Source organism: Haliotis cracherodii, unplaced genomic scaffold (assembly GCF_022045235.1).
Source record: "Haliotis cracherodii isolate W230 unplaced genomic scaffold, xgHalCrac1.p SCAF_13, whole genome shotgun sequence".
Taxonomy (NCBI): Eukaryota; Metazoa; Mollusca; class Gastropoda; order Lepetellida; family Haliotidae; genus Haliotis; species Haliotis cracherodii.
In genome coordinates this window covers 35,435,253-35,452,278 of record NW_027266268.1, presented here as the reverse complement: position 1 = coordinate 35,452,278, position 17,026 = coordinate 35,435,253, and the positions used below count along the sequence as shown (strand labels likewise).

The 17,026-nt window shown below is 38.7% G+C and overlaps 2 pseudogenes; one reads left to right on the top strand and one right to left on the bottom strand.

The window, feature by feature from the left end:
• Positions 1–10,673: 10,673 nt before the first annotated feature.
• Positions 10,674–12,355, top strand: LOC139459258 (uncharacterized protein KIAA1958-like; annotated as a pseudogene).
• A 3,785-nt stretch (positions 12,356–16,140) lies between these two features.
• LOC139458648 (uncharacterized) lies at positions 16,141–16,816 on the bottom strand (annotated as a pseudogene).
• Between the last annotated feature and the right edge of the window lie 210 nt (positions 16,817–17,026).

The following is a 17,026-nucleotide window of genomic DNA, read 5'->3' as shown; positions in this document are numbered from 1 at the left end:
AACCCATTTAAACTTTGACCTTCACCCTAATCAACGTAAAATATTTACCAGTTTTTGGTGTAATAACTTCAGACTTGCAGTTGAATGTGGCCGGTATACAAAGACTCCGCAAAAAGAACGCTTCTGTTTATACAGTTTCCCGGGGCAAGGGAGATAACTGACTTTAAAAGTTCAGTTTTCACGCTTGCCAAACTGGGCTAGAATTGTGGACTTACATTTGGCTGGACTGACATGAGTCAATGCAAAGTCCAATCAAAACGATTTCGGCATCCAGTTCATAAATAACATGGCAACTGCCGTGCTGAATTCGTTCGATTGCAGGGTTTGCAGAACATGTGTATCGTCAACTGGGCGTCGACACATATTTTCCAAATCTTTTCATGTTTTTAATCCAGACGCGCAAGTCATATGATACACTTCAAGAGGGAAAACCAGTTTTATTGCAATGATGATCTTTATTATCGATTATTTGGGCGCCGCCATTTTGTTTTAAGTAAATGCACGTGATATGAGAGGTGGAATGTTATGGGTCAGTACGGGGGGGCACATAGAAGGGACATAACTCATGTACTCATAACTCACTATTCATTTAAGGTCGGTTAACTTTCTTCCTTGCCTCGGGAAGGTGCTGTTTATTCTGCCCTGCGTGTGATCTTGATTATTGGGAGTCAGTGAGTATGGTTTTACGCCGCTTTTAGCAAAGATCCAGCAACATCACGTCACGGCGGGGAACACCAAACATGGGCTTCACACATTGTTCCCATGTCGGGAATCGAACCCGGGTCTTCGGCGTAACGAGTGAACGTTTTAACCACGAGGGTACCCGACCGCCCTTGATTATGTGAAAGATGAACTCCCTGTATTATGGATATGTGGGAGCCGTAAAGAGAATATTCCAGTCATCCAATTAATCTGAAACCTTTGTAAGACTGAAATCAACCGACAAGATCCATAATATTAGATGTTTCAGCAAATTCCTTTGTCAAGTATTAAAGACAAGTAGCAAACTAGTACTGTAACATCAAGTGTAATGTACACCAGTGACATAAACAAAGGATGAAGCCAGTAATATAAACAACAGGATTATGGCTGATTGGGGTCTTTGATGATTTGATGGTACGCCGGGACTATGTAATAGCCATGGACACGGTTGATTAACGGTTTAAAGACCGATGATTGTCATCACTACCCTTGTGTATACATAACAGGCTTCTCTACTCAAGTATAACAATATATACTCTACTGCATAAACACTGCCTCCTACTTGTATATATATTTGTCAACCACACTCTGTGTTTCACTTGCTTGATAACGGTGTTAGAACCTGCACCGAAACGCTCCTCATTGTAATAATGAAGTTGTTCATCCATAAATTCTTATCCTTACTTAGTACTCCAACTTCTAAATGCATACCAAAGAAGACAATAAAGCTGTAATGTCATAATTTGTATTCACAATGAACCGACAGTGTTGATCATAGCATGGACACGAGTTCATTACATGCATGAATTAGGAAAGCTTCAGATCGGCAGGAATGCTTAAGAATTGACGCAAGAGACCCCACAAATATACCCAGCATCAGGTACACAAAGTTCTGTGCGTGTGTCAAGAACCCCAACTGTGAAGCAAGTCGCCCGCAGTACCACAACGAACCATGAAACATGCCTGGTTTCAGGTGTCTTTCAATACATATTGCTTTGCCATTATTTTATAAATATCCCTTTCATCCTCTTAGTAGAAGTATTATTTGTACACACTTGGAGTACTTTGCACAATGAACTATAAATATTAATTCTCAAATGGCGATTCTCTATTTCATCAGATCATGATGTATCGAAATGTTGTATTCTCTAGCCACCTGAAGCTGGCACATCCTTTAATGATGCCATGTGTTGTCGAAGCGACTATTAAGTTTTTTATCTTCTGGTTCAAGGGAAATGTGTTGTATGCAAATAAGGTATTTATGAACGAAAATATATTCTTAATGTTAACAGTGTGAATAGTTTATGTATTGTCATGTAAATGATGTGATGTTAGGTCCGTTAATATTTCTTTATCACACTCCAAGTTTACCAAATGTCTCACGGGGGATCTCGCATTTTTAAAAGAGAAGGGTCCAAAATACCACAATCCTCTCTCAGTGCAGGTGTGGGGGTGTTGGATTGTCTACAACATACTACATTTGTTTCTCAAAAGGTTTAGTCGTTTAGATATATTATAGGATTATAGAATCATATATATTTAATACAACCCACTGGCGGTGGATGCAATGAAAGCGACAAAACCATTTCCATAATCATAAGAAATCTCAAGTAATTCAAGCTTGCCCTTGTGACAACGTTAGCGTGAGATATTATGCCCATCACACAACTGGGAAACGATATGGTTTTCCATATTGTAGGCTATTAGTATATCAAACTACAAGTATGTCTGACTATATCTGGACATTTATTTTATTTTCACAAGGGAACTAATATATATGTGTATATGTATGGGTGCCAGTTCTCCATGAGCATGAGTTGGGGAGCTGGCATTCGCCGTCTCCCGTTTGATGTTGCTTTTGCGAGTCATGTACAGTTTATTATCTGATACTCAGGGACTCAACCTTTGATAATCGGGAAGGGGTGGAGGTGGGTTGGGATTACATGATTGAAAATCTACTTTGAAGAAAGAATGTAATTCTCCCAGTTGGGAATCATATATCATTCCAGCTGGCAGCATGCATCGTCCTGCTATCTCAGCATTCCTTTAAAGTGTTTGTACCCACCTCTCGTACACACTATCGTCCTCAAATCCGATTTTTGTATGGCTTATTCATATAATATGAACCACTATATAGCCTTTTGCGGCCAATGGAATCTGTTTCAGCGGATAATGGGTTCTGGATAATGTTTTATTCTATTATCCATATGTTAATATTTATAGCTGAAATGGATAGAATTATCATTAAACTGCCCGCATGTTATCAAAAATGAGCGGGCCACTGTAACTTGATAATGCCCTCACATTGCTTGACGACGGGCCATTATCACGCCCGTTGTTAGGTGGCGTCATAGATAGGGATAGGTGACGTCACGTTCAATAGTGACCTCATCTGTTTTTTTCTATGACGTTTCCATATTTGGAAAAGTTGGTCAGTGACATTGGTGTCGATTGCTGTAAATTGTTGTTTCTTTTTATTTAATAACAAATTCCATCCATTTTCGCTATAATAACGGTTACACTATTTTTCAGGGCATTATCATTTGCAGAAGCCCTCGGTCTTTTCAACTGGCCTCCTTCGTCAGGCAGTTGAGGGAAGACCTCGGGCTTCTGCAAATGATAATGCCCTGGAAAATACCGTTACCCTTATAATATATTCATTGGTGTACATCGATTCCAATGTGTTGAACATTTCTCCAGAGACAATAATCGTGATAATGGCATCCCATGGCGTGTTGGCTTCTTCGATATCGTTTACTCAAAGAAAGTTCATTGAAGAACGTTTCAGAATTGTTTTAATTGTAGATGAAGAAACATGTACAAGACACATCTCCTATTTGCTGTGCTAACAGTGACCCTAAAGTACTCCTATCCTGCAGGGATGGACGAGAATGATGTCCGAGTACCGTTCGGTCCTAAAATGTGTGTCGAGTGGTGTCACAGCCTCAGGAATTGTCACTCTCCCATCTTTGTCATGCGTGACTTGTCATGTCACGTTGGCAAATATAGTGATCGACTTTTGAATTCTGCGGGAACTTACAAGCTCAGCGTCAATAAGGTAAATCTGCGTTATTATTGTCACCACGAAAACATTGATGTGATGCACCAAGAAATGCACCAAAATGATGAATGTTGAAAATAGAATCTTTGTGTTCCCAATGGAGAGAGACTGCTTTAAACACCGATCGAAACTGCTTCAATCATATGCAACCATTTGATGTGTTATGCGATTAGGAAATCCGCTAATGCTTGATATCGTCAGGTCCTCAGTTCGATACTCGTTCAGCCAAATACCATATTTCCTCGCCCAAATCTGACATTGACGGTTTAATTCAAGGTATCTTAAACAATACATTTGATGTCTGAAATGAATCGAGTCCACATATTCCACATACGTCACGTTAAATCTACATTAATTCGACAAAGCCATTTCAGTAATCAATAGAAATCTCGAGTAAAAGTCCACTGTATAATTCAAATGAAGCAAGTTTTTTAGTGACATAAATTTGATCCAAAGGAGCAACAAGGCGCGAAGAAATTTGTGGCATACCTTCCTTTTGATGCAAGTACCTTTTCTGTCATAATGCACCCATATGTTACTGAGAAGGTAAATACAAATTGCAATTTTCATGTGGTACCTTCAGAATCAGGAAAGAGAGCATGACACATTTGAGCTTAAATACATATGTAATATGAAAATAGAAAACAAACATATTATCAAAGCAAAACTAGTTATGTTTTCACTGCAACGACCTCCTGAAACATTTTGTTATTGTTTTCAAGGAACCAGAGGCATGGCGTTGAAACAATGATTGTGTTATACGTGATAAAATTACAGTACGTTGAATATTTTAACTGAATGGAATGGCATAAATAACTTTTTGTTGGCACATCTTATGTTAATAACAATTGTTGCTTTGCCTAGAATTGAACGAACAATCATGGCAAAGACACTATGGCAAGAAGATGTTTTATATATCTTTAGTGGTAAACATATTAATATTTTTTCATAATTATCCTTTTCAAAATAATACTTACATTGTTGTAATATTATTGTAGAATGAACTCGATCTATAGAGACATGCAGATAGTGTTAAAATTGAAAACCACAACGTTGTGAGAATGTAGTTTTTATATAACTATGGACCCTAATTCTCTATGATACAAACCTCACAATGCTTATCGTACTGTATGTTTTACCTACGCGGAACAAAAGTGCTTATACCTCGCTACACGGAAACTGGGTCAGCGGTTCCTGCGTGTCCACTTGACTGAGCTTTGACTCCCTTTGATCATTGTGCCCGACTAACACAAACTGGTTTTGTTTTGATACTTTACAGTTAGGAATGTTAAAAATATATTTTCAAAATGATTAATGCATGTTGTATGTTCACATAATACGTGTGTAAGACAAAAAAAAATTGTTTCTTTCAATAACTTGTATACATCTATATCACTATTACTCATATGATAGAGTTTGACCTGACCTCTTTTGATCATTGTTCTTGATTAACAATAACAAGTTTACAGGAACAATTTACACTTATATTTTTTATGAATATTTACGTATTTCGTATCATGAACACATACATGTGTGAGATGAGATAAGGTTTCTTTTAAAGGTTTGTTAACATCTTTCCAACTATTACTCATTCCCAAATAACTTTCTCGAACCGAAAATAAATAAAGCACGTGCAATGATACCAGGTGTTCACACGTTCCTACAAGCCGCCAGGGGTACGGATGTTTCATTGAGCCACCAAGGAACACGGCACCATAGTCGGCTAAGGCGCAATGCATTGTGGATACTTCGGCCCCTTAGAGTTGCCAGGAATGATCATGGATTAAAATCCAGGTGCACTCTGGTTTATATTTCTAGGTTTGTCAGCACCATACTTCTGCCCGTGGGTTACAGAAAAGTGGAAATGTCTGAGACCTGCATCAGTTCGGACGTTCTTCACACATTTAGCAAACGCGCCTTGATTTAATTGGAATACTTTTCAAAGGGGCGTTAAACGCAACTCACTCACTCAGAAGTCATTATCAAGCAAACCAGGAATACAGACTGAATATATTGAGTATTAACTTCCGGGAGGTATGTGTATAATAATGCCACAGGACCCTGAAGCTGAAAGACCAGATGAAGACCCATATATAGAAATAGGCAGATACGTCACTCGCCATCTTGACCGATGTTAAAGCTGGTGAATCGTTTAAACTACACCATGTGTTTGATGTCTCGCATGAGCATTATCTACCTGACTGAAAGTCCAGTGAGCAATGTCACAGGGTGTTTGAAACCCAAGGACTAGTGAAACTGAAACATACTTTATCCCATGATCATACAAGACTTTCAAGAGGTGCAAATCCGCTCTTCAATATGGCCGCCACGTCACCTGTTTATGGACAACCATTTATGTTCATTTGTTTGTTGGTTCTTGACGATGATCGAGAGCCGTGAAGATCTGGGTTTGAACCCATGCTTGTTGTATGCAATCCGGTACTTGTGCACTTTGGAATAGGGCGCAACATCATTTATCATCCAAAGCTGGCTCCCACAGGAGATATCGCTTGGATGAGATCAAGCGATATCTACACTGTAGATATCGCTGCAATGAAATTACATCACAATACTTTGCAGACCATTGTGACGTCACTGGTTACCATGGGGAACAATGAAATGACATCACTAACGGCTCTGCTACTGAAGCTGTTTGCAGTACTTTTTACACTGAAGACACTGCTAATTACTGTCTACAAATTGAAAACGTTGAAAGAATGATGTTGGATGATAAATAAAATCTCACCCTCGTGTCTTTTGATGTCAAATATATCAACACTCGTTGATAAAAGTGGGAAAAATCCTCGGCAAGCCTCGGTGTTTTTCCACTTTTATCAACTCGTGATGATATATTTGATATCAAAAGACACTCGGGTGAGATTCTCTATATACACTCTTCCAACAAAAGAAACGCACAGGTAGTATGTAGTTCATTGAAACTGACTACACAAAAAATCCAGCATATAATTTGGATATATGTTATTGGAAAATGTTGGTGGCCTGATATTCGACAAACAGTCGATTTGCAATGTCTTAAACGGCATTGTTTTCACACTTGTTAAAAAATGTCATGGAGGAAAACAGTAAAGCAAAATGCACGTGCAAATTATGGCATTCGTAACCCTTGGTAGTGGCTAAACAAAGGCAAGCATAAGCTAATAATTTGTCATTCGATTGTCAACATTTTTCAAGTTCGAAAATGCCGAGACTTAGCGCTGCCGATCAGAACATCGCCATAGGACGTATCCAAAGAGGGGCATCGCAGTCTTCTGCTGCACGCCACTTCAACATCCACCACAGCATCATTTGCCGCCTTTGTGACCGGTACACTCAGTTCAATTCCACTGCAGACCGTCCGAGAACCGGCTGACCAAGAGTTACCACCCCTGCACAGGATCGCTACATTCGACTGTTCCACCTTCGTCATCGCAATGCCACAGCTACGGAGACTGCAGGACACATCCCTGGTTTGAGGAGGATATCGGACCAGACTGCAAAGGAACTATCAACGCGAGGCTGGAATCCAAACCCAGAAGACCAGTTATCGCCCCTGTTTTGCAACAGGTCCATCGACAGCGACGCTTGCGTTTGTGCTATACCTTACAGCCTTGGAATTTGAGAAACTGGAGACGAGTGTGGTTTAGCGATGAATTACGATTTCTTCTTCACGGTCAAGATGGAAGATAACGTGTTGACCAACTGGTAATCGAAATGGGCGTTTTGCCTCTCATTGTGTACGTGAACTCAACAATTTCGGTGGCGGCAGTGTTATGGTGTGGGGGCCATATCCTACACCACGAGATCTGACTTGGTTGTGGTTCAGGGAAATTTGACAGCAAATCGCTCAATGAATAAAATTCTTTAACCGCACATTCTTCCAATCATTGACCGCATACAGCTCGTGTCACCTTCATCATGCCAACATCAACGTCTGCCCTGGCGTCGAGATCAGATCTCAACCCAACCGACCATCTCTGGGATGAACTCGATCGACGTGTACGTCAACGTCAGAACACTCCGCAGACACTCCCACAACTGGCCAACGCGTTACAAGCAGAATGGCGCAGGACAGAATTCGTACACTTATCCAGTCAGTGCCGAGGAGATGCAGAGCCGTGATTCTTGCACGGGGCGGTCACACGCCCTTGTGGCCTTATGTGACGTGACAATGCACAGTTTCCATGCCTTTGTACAACGACAACATGTGACTATCCAGCACCAACATTTCATATTTGTATCTATGATATCAAATTGAATATATCGACTTTATTAGGTACATTCCATTTATTAAAAATCTACCTGTGCGATTCTGTTTTGGAGGGTGTATGTTCCGGTTCTTTTTGCGATATTTAAGAAATTGTCTTTTATTTGAACTTTGAACTTAAACATTCTCTAAAAATGCATTCCCTTGCACTGTAATCATCTTCTCTGCAGAAGGCACTTGACCAATGAAGCAGTAATATATTATAGGTTTGAATCCCATGTTCATTCGGCTGTCGTACGACGGCCTCCATATTTAAAAATCTGTTTATGAAAATTACTCATCAATGTTTGTACAAATATAATGACATTTTTCATTTTGTATTTGTTCGATTCGTTGTGGGATTCATCCCACATGGCACGTATTTTGACGAAAATATATTTTGTCTCTTACATCGGTATCCTTATGATTTTGTTCATTAAGAATTCAAGAAACAACTTAATAAATGCCAAACGGAAAAGTTACGTATTATTTTTAGTTGCCTGTTTAAACTTATGCGTCTCATTTTATTTTTTCTCTCTCAGACATTTCGCGGTGACTGTAGTCGGCAAGTGAAGACTATACGAACCCGACGTTCACGATTCGTTACAGTGCCAGGTAAGTGAATTTATTTGCGTTTAGCGCAACGTATGTGCCACCCATAAACAATTCAAGTTATACGACTGACACTACAGATTCTCTGAATTCCTTTCTCTCTTATATGATGATGACGACTTTGCTCTTTTCATATTTTTTTTGTCGTTGTAATGTTTCTTTGAACCCCCAAGCGCGCGAGTGTGTTGTGTGTGTGTGTGTGTGTGTGTGTGTGTGTGTGTGTGTGTGTGTTTGTGATTTTCAGTGAACCGCTCATATAAATTTCAAGGCTAATTTGCATGTTTCAAAGGACCATGGGAGTTTCATCACAAGCTGATTAGCATATAGTCCATCACTTGATTGACTGGTTTATTTACAGCCCATTGTCGCATGGCAGGCGAACTGCAGGAGATTATTTTCACAACTATTTTGTCTTTTACGCTCAATGGAATACATGCCCTATAAGTAACCGAGACAGGTTATTCTCGGTCGTTGACCTTTAATATTTACGACTGCAGTGCTTGAGATAATGACGTAACCGGCAAGAGCAAAGATCTCTCAGTTAACGTTCGATGATTCACTTTGTAACCATATAAACACACGTCCAACATATAGCTTTAAAGCATTGCACAGGATAGTTTATGGTTCTAAATACCAAAAGAAATGCAAACAAAACTCAATATTGTGATCCAAAATCGTCATCTGGGCTTTGTATGATCAGTCGATTGATAGAGCAGGGCCAATTCTACAACCTGTCTGGGTGAAGTTCGTGGCAATATGGTGCGTGAGACAAAGGAACTCTGTTCCTGGCTCCAGTTGCCTGAACCAATAGGTTCCTCATCCGACACACGGACGCAACACAGAGATGTGTTTAGACGCCTCTCACAAGCAATGGGGTGCTGGCCATTGGAAATCTCCTCCGAGGGTCCCACGAGGAAATGAGTCAATGATAACAACACGTACAGAGATGAAGCATAACATATAATCAAGGATTACGGTAAAACAAAGACATGCAATGGCCACAACCAACACAAACACGATTAACGACTAAACAAACATTGACACAGAAATGTACCCAAAAGTAATCAATACGAATAAGTTTATAATTGAATGAATTAGTTTTGTTTGTACCTTTCAGATGGGACCCAGAGTAACGTAAAGACGTCCATAATTCTGTTGAAGGACGGTAGGCTAAATGTGTATGAACAAAGTATGCATTCAAGGAGTACTATACCACCTGGGAAAATCTTTTTCCGGATAGCAGGTGGTGGTCCTCCTGGGATAGTCTACGGGGTGATTAGCAATGGTCATAGTTACAACATTAGCTATTATAATGTCAGCAATCCCACGGCGGAAACACCAGTTCTCGGACATGATGAAACAAGTAATTCCATTGATTGTTCAACTTCCAACTGCAAGAGGCGAGAAACATAAACCATTCATCCTGTTTCTGCCTTTGTACATATTTACGGAGAAGTCGTATGTTATGAATCTTTATTATATACATAAGTATGAAACAGATATATATATAGTGAAAATATAAATGGTATTGTGAAATAAATTTGGAAAATGATATTTCACTGCAGTGAAAATATAAGCTTATATTTATAAAGCTTATTTTTTCACCGGTGAAAATATAAGGTTTGAACTGGAACTACTTTCATCTCGAGTAACGTCCCCTTGATACAAAGGGACATAATTTCATGATTACCTCCCTTGAATCGTCTGCTAGCCAAAATGAGCACCAACATAGAGATGATGTGGATAATTTATTATCTGCAATAGATTACAGCATACTTGGTGATAAAAAGTATCAATCTATCAGTGATGATGATGTTTCAAGGTTTCTTCGAGATCTGGAAAATGAAAACATAAGAAAGAAGACAGATAGAGACATTAGAATTATCAGTGAGTGATGGTTGAGGGGGAAACTAGAAAAATTGAAGAAGCGATGCAGTATCTTTAAATTCCTGTTTGTCAAGATTTTTTCTGTCAGTAAAAAAGAATGATGGATCAGAATATGAACCAGTCAGTCTAAAAAGCTACCATTCTTCCCTACAAAGATACTTGAAACAAATGGGTTCTACATTTAACATCATTTCCAATATATCACATTTGCAAGATCTAGAGAAACACTCAAATGCAAACAAAAAGAACTTAAATCAATGGGTAAAGGCAACAAACCCGAGGTTGCTGAAGAGCTGTCAGATATGGATATTGATGCCATGTACGATGCCAAGACCCTCGAAAGTGATAACCCCCACAGCCTCCTTCATACCATGTGGATGATTTGTTGTCCGAACTTTGGCATGAGAACTGGAAAGGAAACCAGAAATTTACAATGGGGAGACATTGACATTAGAAATGATGATGATGGATCCGAGTATCTTATCTTCGTAAGTGAGCAACAAAAAAAAACAAAACCTGGGGATAATCCTACAAATATACGGCAAATAAAACCAAGAGCCTGGAAAGATGCCCTGTCAATGCATATAAATTGTACAGACAAAGACGACCACCAGCCTCTTGTACACCAGACAGTCCATTTTTTCTAGAAGTCAATAACAACAGGAAGGAACAGTCGTACTGGTACAAAAATGCCCCACCGGGTGTCAACAAGCTATATGGAATTATGAAGGCTATGACAGAAGGTGCTGACATAGCTGATGACAAAAGATTGACACCATACAGGTAAATATTCCATATCTATATTAGTTTTAGATATACACTTTAGTATAATATTTGGAAATACAATGACAATCAGCCATAAATTAAGTCAAAATAAATTAAGTAATAAATATCAAATAAATGGCATGATATTGAATATACCTGAATCATTTGGGGTTTCTTTCAGTATGAGGAAACACCTGGTCCAGAAGTAAACAGACAGCGGCGTTTCTCCCAATGACATCATTCAGATATGTGGTGAGATGACAGCTGTAAACAAAAAAAATGAATTTATAAAATATTTATACTAGATTCTACATATATTAAAACAATAAAATTATATGGAAAAAACATATTTAGAAATAAATTTTGAAGGTTGGTGTTTCACTGAACATGCTGAAGTGAAAATCTACATTTATTTAATAAGTCTGGGGACAATAACAAATTTAGTTACCTTTTGTAATATCAATGGTTAAAATGTGTTTGTATAAGTTAGTTAAATTCATTTTGTTGGTATTTTGAATATTATGAGAACATAGATCGGTAAAAAAATAAACATTTGAAAATTCTTTTGACCTCATCCTATAAACTTGTTGTTTAAAGACATGTTATGAAATACCAAATAAATAATAAAATACTCTTTAGAGAAATACAAATATCATTCATTCATCTTTCAAAATATGAATAAAATGTTATTTTGAATTATTTTGTTTTCCAAATTTCAGGCCACAAAAAACGTGAATTCGATAAATAATTACTCAAGTATGAATACTGAAAAGCAGAAGGGAATATCTCGCATTCTGTCAAACAGTAACAACGCCAGCAGCACAGTAACAACAGCTGATCGAAATCCGGACTCGACACAAATGCAGGGTGGATTTGCGATGCAATCTGTGTCCAACTGCCTTTAGAATCAACATTTTCTGACAAGCTTGTTGTCTGGAAATACAATCAACGGAAATGTTAACGTATGTCTATCACCTGACATGTTCAATGTATCAATGTCCTCCGAAAAACACACAGCAAATGCGACAACATCAAACACATGTGAAGACGAGTTACCACCATTGAACAGACCATGCTTGCAATAAAATGACAAGATCATCTTGGAATATGGCATAAATAAAGTTCGTCATAAAATATTTACAACAAAATATGTTTGGACTCACCTTTTCACGTGTTAATTCAGTGTTTGTTATATCCTTTTACGTTGTTGACTACGTTGACAAAAGTTCAAACTTTCGAAACGAAGCGAGTGTGCGACGTTGTTTTTCTCTGAATACTATCAGCTGACTATGGATTATTATGTATTCCTACGCATTGACGTTAGCGCGAAACATTGTTTGGACAATGAGTTGTATACAATGATAAATTCAGAAACTGATAAATTGCCAATTTGAATAAATGTTTTTGATTCACATTTGTATTTTGTTGTCTTTGACAATTTGAAATGAGTATAAATTGAGTGAACTCTTTACTTCATCGTAGTAAAAGCGACAGGTCGTATGTGAGCAGGTCACGACGCGAGAAATATCATCGTCGTTCTCTTAGTTGAAAGATCTGACTAAATTTCAATTTAAAATATGTAAAAATGGGAGATGTATATAATAAATAGACTACTTCATGCTTTTTTGTCGAATACGATTTATATTTGGTCTCGTGAAGCCTCAAACCCCATATTGTTTCGAGGCTTCACTCGACGAAATATAAATTGTATTCGACAAAAAGCATGAAGTAGCCTCTATATATTGCAGTCCTATATTTTTGTATAAAGAGAGCAAATATTGCGTCGGTGTCATGTAATACCTCTTTTGCAGTCACCATATGCAATTAACTATATTTTGGAAAAAATACTTTGCCTGATCTAATGATTTAGACAGATATGATGTCATCATAAATTAAGGAGAAACAGTCCAGAGCTCTCAGTCTGGCAAATACAGAGGAAAGGAAGAGTGCAGAGGCAATTATGCCTTTAGAAATAATTTATGAACATGATAAAAACAAGTAAATCATTGAAATAAAACAACAACAACACCAAAATACAGAACTGATGTTTTGAATTCCGTACACAAGCTATATGAATATATAAATATAATGAATAAGAATAATATGAGAGAATAAAGGATAATGGGAAGAAGAGAAACGTTCTCATATCGCAAAGATCGTATAATATGTGACTACAAATGTACAAATATATATTGAACAAGCCAACTGTTACGGTTATTAATCAGGTCTGGTTAAAATGTATGAACAATGGTCCTAAAGGAGTTTCTAAATATGGTTGAGATGACAGTTCCTCTTGGAGATCCAGTACTAGCAAGTTGCAAATTGGTCACACAAACAACATGTTATAGCCTGGTGTGCTTCTTCATAATCAAGTATTATACCTCCATTCTATGATGATAAATAGCACATCGCGCTAGGGTTCGAATTTAATTAACAGGTATGAAATCTACAAAACTTCTTAATTAAAAACACAAAAGGTTCATCTCTAAGTGAGGTCAGCCTATTTGCTATTTCTAAATGGTTTATGTGTATTTAAAAAGAAACCTGTTGTACTTGTTTGCAACCGTTTGTCATTCAAATATACTATTCAAAAGAAGTCTAAAAGCACCCGAATTTGTATACGGTTATGACAGAATACCTATAGTCATATACAAATGGGGTGTAGCTTAGCTTCTTTTGAGGAGTATATATTGAAAACACTTTAAAAACTTTTAAAGTTGTATTTTGATTGGCACTTCTAGCTTCACGTCCCGAATTGGCTGTCGATGATTGGGCTGGACTTTTATTTGTTGTCACGTCAGTGCCAAAGAAGTGTAAAGTTTCTGTGTTCAAGAACAAAGAGATCTTGAGAACCTTCCATCTGCACATGCAGTTGAAGGGGAACGTGGCTCTCAGCAGGGTCCACAGGTAGGTGTGTGCACGGCATGAAGAGACACCATTTGTTGTCGCCTACAAGGGGATAATAAGGGTTTGCTTTTCAGTTTCTTGTGCATTTATTTAATCGTGTAGCATAATAATAATTACAATCGCCCTTTCCACGATTTTCAAAACAATGCGTCGGGAATGTGTTGAGGTCAGATACATGAGCGGCTCTAGGATATATGCTGTTAACTATCAGTTTACGTCCTATCACACTTCGCGTCTCATAAAGAGATACCTTTCACTTAGATGTCAGGGACCTTAATCAAATCAAGGTTGTACTGATAATCAAGTGATTGTATTTTAGTAATGCCTCAAACTAATTATCAAATGACGGGTTTAAAAATGAGGAAGAATCCTGACCTTGTCCCTTAAGCTACCAAGGCCACTTGCAACACTACCTTTGACAGACGTTAGTATCAGTTCATACCTTGCCGGGGAGATCTTGCTACTGTAGTTTGCTAACCATCAACGGCACATCCTCGCACACGCAGCTAGACGGGGCACGGGTGACATAGTATAAGTCGCTTTAATTCGCTGTGCAGAGTTACAGCTCTTCGGCACGCCAGAAACCTATGATCGTTGGTTCGAATCTCGGTTCGCACCGATCATGTTTCTAGGCTTGTCAGCACTATACCCGTGTTTATGGGTTTCACCAAAGAGGTAAACGTCTGAGACCTGCATCACTTCACTAAGCTAACTCGCCGTGACATAACTGGAATACTGTTCAAAGCGGCGGTACACCCAACACACTCACGCATAAAGATCTTGAAATCACCTGACCAATTAAAGCCCTATAACATGTGCTTTACATTTTGCCTTAAGACCAGTGTTGATATTTTCTAGGAAGGTGTATATCCCCCACCACCGTGATTCACATTCATTCGTTGGGCAAGTGGATTACGACGGAGTGGTGGTGCAGAAGCATTACATGTCTAGAAGTGAACGCATGAGAATTGCATACGACGAGCGAGGTGTGTTTATCTCTTGTATCACCATGCATTTAGACATCAGTGTTAACTGCGATACCATCGTCAATTGTGGTTTATAACACCTCGTTTCTGCAACATCCATGAATACATATGGCAGCTTTGTAATGAAATAATCTGTATAACTCACGTAAGTCTCAATAGTACATGTTGCACGAGAATTGTAAATGTCGATGTAATCGGTTCGCTCTTTGGTCTGAGATTTGTAGGTTTCACTCTCGATGGAATCAAATCATTTCTTGATTAGAGGTAGGGAGGGAATGGACATATCATATTATGGGATGTGGGTGTTGGGTGTTGGGGGTATATTCATTGGGAATCGGGAGGTGTCAGGGATATGACAATCACAAGGAGAGGATCATAAAAATATACTTTGGGAGGAAGGGTCTTATGGTGTTAGTAAATACAAGAATACAGCTGAGCGTATGGGGACCGAACCATATTTTAAAATTAAATATTTGGGACACTGTGTCAAATTTGTTTTAAAAACCAATAACTGGTGTGTCATATGGTGCCTATTTCTGGTTTCGTGGGTTTTATTTGATGTCAAACATGATATTATACAGAAATCTTATGTTAACATCTACCTTGTTGAAGTCTGCTTTCAATGAATTATAGCTTAGAAACCTAGGGTAAATTATGTCTATTGTTTCGTGGCTGCATTGCTATCGTGGAATGACCACCAGTCTGCATGTACCGCTCACTACTGATTATCCAACAAGTATACTTGCTGATCAGAGGGAGGTCCATACTGAAGATTTATTAACTTGCCCCTTTCTGGTAGAGTTGTCCAGGTTGTTTATGGACCAGTCCGTCACTGGAGAGGTTTTACCAAGATATTTATTAACCTGACCCATGGCGCAAACCAGGCGTGGGGTAGCGGATTCGTTCTTGAAAAATAAATCAACACACACATGTTTCAACATCTATTCTGTGATGCCATAAACCATGCGATTTACAGTTCATCTGAAGTTGAATGCGACACAAATGTTCTGCAAAGCGTCTTTTTGGTTTTCTCTCGCAAATCGTGATCAGAGACGATTTCACTGGAAACGGCTGGTGGCGGAATAGCAGTAGCAGTAGCAACTGACGGCGGCGCAGTAGCATCATCTGGCGATGGTCTCGTGGCAGTAACAGACCTTTTCTGCTTTCCCCCACCATAGATGATGTCCGACACCAGCAGTTTCTGATCTTCGGATGTCCGTTTATAAGTGCGCACAGTTTCGCTTCGATGGCCTGAAACATATACGCTATCAAATGTACCTTTCAATTGATAACACTACTCCAAAATAGTTGCCCACAAATAATTTATATGTTATCTTTGCCACCAATTTGGAAGAATTATTTTTTTTAAAACTTCAATCCGTAAAATGTTCCTTTACCTGTCTGCTCGCAAATAAGTTGCCCATCAACGTTGGCTCTGTATAGTCTGGTGGCGGATGTTGCCCTGAGAGAGTAATTTGTTCGCTTTCCCTCGATTCCTGCATTCCGACACAGTCGCTTGATTATGCCTTGAAGCGTGTTGTGTCCTATCGGGAAATTGCTGAACCATCTGTCTGACTTGGGTTTCGCTTATGGTGAGTAGTAGAAAGCGTCCATTTTCTGAGCATGGGTTAGAAAGATGTCCTCGTCGCTCATCGTGTTCACGGTAAAAGTGTGTGGTTACTGTGGGAATGCGCACGTTTAAAAAGAAGCTGGTCACGTGACATGACAATTGTAAAACCTCTCACAAGTATCGACAATCTGCACGTGCAGTGCGTGTTAATCCGGTCTCTTAGGATATGTTTGGTTACGTCCTAGTCACGTGACATGACAATTGTAAAACCTCTCCCAAGTACCAGCAATCTG